The sequence below is a fragment of the Propithecus coquereli genome, unplaced genomic scaffold (genome assembly GCF_000956105.1).
Source record: "Propithecus coquereli isolate 6110/MARCELLA unplaced genomic scaffold, Pcoq_1.0 Scaffold19, whole genome shotgun sequence".
NCBI lineage: Eukaryota > Metazoa > Chordata > Mammalia > Primates > Indriidae > Propithecus > Propithecus coquereli.
The window spans coordinates 4086150-4090160 of record NW_012143856.1 but is presented as its reverse complement, the minus strand read 5'-3'; the positions used below and the strand labels follow the sequence as shown (position 1 = coordinate 4090160).

Here is a 4011-nt window from a genome sequence, read left to right as displayed (position 1 = left end):
TCTCCTGCCTGGGCAACAGAGCAAGACTGTCTCTCTAAAAAGAAAGATACAAACAATAATTGAGGATGGCTTCATTAAAAAAAAAAAGGAAGAAAGAAAAGGTTTGGTGGTAAAGATATGTGACTTGAAATTACTGTAGTTGGTACTAATTATGCCAATCTACTATAATTTTAACATGACTGATTTGAAAGTAAATTTAGCTGTTAATAAAAATGAAAACAAAGTATTTCATTAATGTTTTATTTTTTAGAGATCGATTGTGTAACAATCATTTTGAGTATTTAATCCTTTATGTAAAAATCTGGAGAATTTATTTCAAATATATTCCAAATACTTAAACATTTCATCAATATTAAGGTTTAATGCATTCTTTTAATAAATTAACCAAATATAACTAAACATTTCACACATACTCAAAACACTTAAACAATGCAAAACTAGTAAGGCTAGTGCTAGATCTTCCAAAAACGATAACAAATGATTGTGTGCTGTATATTCTTAATTCAAACCTGTACATGGGCATAATAATTTCATAAAAATGTCAACAATGACAGCTTTCAACATTTAGTATTTTTTTCAATTTACACTAATTTTTGTAAATGCAGTATCAGAGGACAATATAGACTCATCAATGTAACTTGAAAGTGGTAATTTATCAATTTATCAAATATACCAAACTAACTTTTTAAAATATCAAATTTTGTTTCAGTGTTATATTTTCCTAACTTTATAGGTACATGTGATAAAAAATCTCAATTTCATTAACTATGACTATAAAATTAAATTTTTCCAACATTTAGGTCATTTCAAGGAAAATAAGAATAGGCTTTAGTATTTGTATTTTATATTAGTGACTGATTAATTTTTCACTGACTAGGGTACTAAATTTTAGAGACTTACGATAATTCCCTATGAATTATACCAGTACCTTGTTGCTTTCAGTCCTGCTACTTAATCATTATTCTTCACACAGTGATATAAACTTGTATTTTCTATATTGACAATAAAAAACTATTAAACTGTAGCAACTTTTTTCTAAATGATTCAAGACTTCATATGAGCTATGCAAATCAATATTGCTGATATTTTAATATGATCTCTTTAATGATACACTTGGGCAAAATTTTTAAAAATTTTTTTAAAGTGATGATTAATCATAGAATTTTCCCTCTGCTTAATGAAACTATTTTCTCCTATAAAATGCCCATTTCCCTTCCCCATAATAAAACAAACGAACATCTTTAAAAGCAATCTTTATAATCCAATGGTCAAATAAAAGCAAACAAACATACAATAAAACAAACAAACATCTTTAAAAGCAATCTTTATAATCCAATGGTCAAATAAAAGCAAACAAACATACAATAAAACAAACAAACATCTTTAAAAGCAATCTTTATAATCCAATGGTCAGATAAAAGATTCTATTACTTAAGGGAGAGGGTATGAATCCTGTACATTAATTAGGCTGCCCTGACATGGGACCTGTCTCCAACAAAACAGAATTCCCGGAAGGAAAATTAGCTCTCCATGCTGATTCTGATTTTACCTTGCTAACAAACTGGGGGAGTAAAATGAAAACTCTAATAGTGGTTTTGACTGATAGTAAATGGAAGAGCTCTCAGTCCCAAACCAAATAGTGATTACATTAAAAATTTGGCACTGTCAAATCAGGCAGATAGATATAAGCTGAAGTAGAAAAGAACATGGGCTATAATAGGTATTTTAAATCTTCTCTAAGAGAAAATAAAATAATTATGCCTTGCTATCTACCAAAGACATTGGTTAAAGAAAGTCTCAGCAGTTACAAAATCACCTTCCCTTCTGTAACTAAAATGGTTCTTATTAAATACATTAATCCTAGTTTTAATGGAATTATTTTAAAGGTTTATTTTCTTTCTGTAATACTAAGGTAAAATACATTTTGGAAATCGGCATGGAATGTTCCCACTAAGTCGTTTCTTTATGTTTAGTAGGGTCTGTGTTATATAGCTTTAGTCATTCTTTCAACTACTTGGAAAAACATAATCTTCCAAAATACAAAAAGAAATTTAGTCATCTTTTATATTACATAATGATCTCAACCATTTAATACAAAGCAACATACTTTTTTGGTTTTCTGTTAACAAGGCAAAATAAAAGTCATTCATCGGGAAAAAAAGAGTTCAATGACTAAGATAAGTCTTTTGTAGGATATAATTCACCCTTATGGTCTCTCTTTTACCATAACGTCTTATCCACTCCTTCAAGGTTTCAAGTTCAACACAGTACTACAAACGCAGAGATTTTCCAGTTTTCATCATTGATTTTTTTTCAACATTCTTCTCAGGAATCTTTAAACAATTTCATAACTGTTATTTCAGATTTGTGATTATGAATCATAATGTAGCCCACTTTCAAAACCACGATTTTTGGATCACGGCCCATTCAAGATTTTACTCTGTCCAGAAAAACAAAAAATTACATATCCAGAGTTTTACAAGCAATTCAGGGGTTTAGGGCTCCAGCCCCATTGACATCTATTTTGGATAAAAATCCTTGCAATAAAGGGATGAAACGCAACAATAACTTTAGATTGTGGGTTTAGATTTCAAAGGAATAACATAAAAAATTAGAAAAAAATCTATTTAAGACGTTGAACAAACTTATGATTGATCAAGCAAAATTAAAATATTTACAATGGAGAGAGTTTGTGGTTTTAGTTTTAGCTAATCTTATAAGAACTTTTCAAACTCAGATGTATACATGTTGCAACCAATGCACATATAGAGATACTAATATAAAGAGATATATGCTCAATCTAATATTAGCCAATAAATATATAATGCATTAACAGGAGGAGTTGATATCAACACTTGAGAGTAGAGTTTAATTTATCAGGATCAATCATTCAAGAAAAATACTCACATACAAAAATAAGGTAGTATTTTTTAGTACTAAAGATTTACAATAAACAGATCCTCAGATTCAGGTAGATCACTTTTAAATGCCATTGGTGATCAATGTATGCAACATAGTTGCACATAGCTATTAAGAAGTCTTTTTTGGCATGCATTACAAAACTGTACCCAAATTACCAATGAAATATAATTAAAAATAATTTTTTGTTTATTTCTAAAGCAAATGTAATTAATGGCTTTCACCTTATAGTTAAAGGCTTAAAATATGTTTTAACACTTCAAGTCATGAAAGATGTATAGACTTAAAACTATGTTTGAAAGTATGTATAATCTGTAATAATATAAATGGGAAGAAATAAAAGGCTGTTATGGCAATCTGAGCTTCTTAATCCAAAAATTAAACATCAAAATACATTTCATATGTGAGAGTTAAGTGGGCTCTTTTCTTTATTCAAGTAAACATTTTGATTATAATACATAATAATGGACAATCATGTGACAAAGTACTGTAGTCTATGGTTTGGTGTGGCCTCCTTGCCTCTAGGATAAATATTTTTCCAGGTGATTCTTCAGAATCTGACATCGATGCCCAACAAAGGCTTTCCAACGGCAGTGCATGAGTTCTAGAGGCCACTGCCCTCTATCTTTCTTCAGATGCTGTGTGCCATTTTCTCCCACCCATTTTATTCCCCATTATTTATAAAAGCCCCATTCTAAAATTCAACCTATCTTATAAAGTTAACAAAATCAAGAGTTAGTATATATTTTCCCACAAAGATAAAATTATTAAGACTCACAACTTAATCTCTATTTTTCTCTAATTTGTGAAGGGTTTATATAATCTCTAATGCATCAGAGTAATATATAACACAAAATATGCAAAGAACCTTATCACTGGGTGTAATATGTTGGAAATTGCTAAAGTACTAAGAAACTTAATTCTTCTGGAATAGCAATTGTCCACTGGAAATTATACTTTACAAACAAAAGATTGTGGGTTTTTTTTGTTTTTTTTTTTTTGAGACAGAGTCTCACTGTGTTCCCCTGGCTAGAGTGCCATGGCGTCATCCTAGCTCACAGCAACCTCAAACTCCTGGGCTCAAGCGATCCT

At 29.9% G+C, this 4011-nt stretch overlaps 1 protein-coding gene across 1 annotated transcript in view; it reads right to left on the bottom strand.

Moving 5' to 3' along the window:
* Positions 1-1875: 1875 nt before the first annotated feature.
* SLC33A1 (solute carrier family 33 (acetyl-CoA transporter), member 1) overlaps positions 1876-4011 on the bottom strand; it is a 27127-nt gene continuing 24991 nt past the window's right edge. Inside the window, exon 7 of the mRNA XM_012642851.1 lies at positions 1876-2440. The gene's annotated coding sequence lies outside the window, so the exon portion shown is untranslated. The remainder of the gene's footprint in view (positions 2441-4011) is intronic.